General features: G+C 46.6%; 1 protein-coding gene across 1 annotated transcript in view; it reads left to right on the top strand.

Annotated features, from left to right (window-relative positions):
* The first annotated feature begins 524 nt into the window (after window positions 1–524).
* Window positions 525–969, top strand: part of NMNAT3 (nicotinamide nucleotide adenylyltransferase 3) — a 21,663-nt gene continuing 21,218 nt past the window's right edge. Inside the window, exon 1 of the mRNA XM_017728847.1 lies at window positions 525–868. The gene's annotated coding sequence lies outside the window, so the exon portion shown is untranslated. The remainder of the gene's footprint in view (window positions 869–969) is intronic.

The raw sequence follows: 969 nt of genomic DNA, 5'->3' as shown, positions 1-969 counted from the left end.
TACAACAGTATGAAAACCAGGATGTTTGTGGTAGACTCTAAACCTAACTGGTTACATTCTGACATCTCAAGAAACTGGATTTCATATGCCTAAGAATTAATGAAGCATATTATTTAAAACTCTCTGGACTCCACTTTTTGCAAAATCTATTTAACACACGTTTCGTGACATTTGTTATTTCACAAAACATTCCATAGCTGACAAAGGAGATGACTTTGTGAGACCATTCAACACAGAGAAAGCTGAGCTTCATGAAAGGAGTAAGATGAATGTGTCTTTACAAACACACCACATGAATCTGCTTGTAGATAGGGCCAGGGACTTATACATAAGGGAAGTAACAGAAGAAACTATCCGTTCTAAAAAACGTTACTAATTGGCACCGACTGTTGCTCAGCCAAGGCTGTGTTAAAATCCTGAACTCAGAGAAAAAGAACAAAGACTTAACAGAACTATGAATAGTGTTTTGTTACATAAAAGAAAAAAAAAGGGGGGGGGGGGGGTGCATAGTAGAGAGGGACATAGAGTAGACGATTCGGGAAGTCTGTACCTTCCGAGTTCCTCGGCCAATGGGGAAAGGAAGAGGGTGATGTGGATGGGAAATTAGGATAAAGAGGGGCTGCGTCCCCTAACAGTTTCAGAGACCCCATGAGAAATGCCCCATGGCCTCTCCCTTTATTTCAGTGAAACGACAGGACTCCTCTGTCTCCTTTTTGGACAGAGACCTTTGCCACTGTGAATTCTTCCAGACATTCATAATTCCAAGCCTCGCAAGTCGACCTTCACCACGCTGTTAGCACATCCCCGACGCCGCAGGGCCCGTCTTTAGTAACAGCAGGAAGCCGAAAGTTTGGGACGTCACCTTCAGGTAAGTAAAGGAGGCAACTCTGCCGCTGTGTAGCAGCGCTGGGGGAGGCCCAGCCGCGCGGTGCGGGCGGCGGAGCGGTGCCAGCCCCGCCGACCGGGGGG

This window comes from Corvus brachyrhynchos, unplaced genomic scaffold (assembly GCF_000691975.1).
Source record: "Corvus brachyrhynchos isolate BGI_N302 unplaced genomic scaffold, ASM69197v1 scaffold223, whole genome shotgun sequence".
Lineage (NCBI taxonomy): Eukaryota > Metazoa > Chordata > Aves > Passeriformes > Corvidae > Corvus > Corvus brachyrhynchos.
The sequence above is the reverse complement of the archived record's forward strand: the minus strand, read 5'-3'. Positions and strand labels throughout refer to the sequence as shown.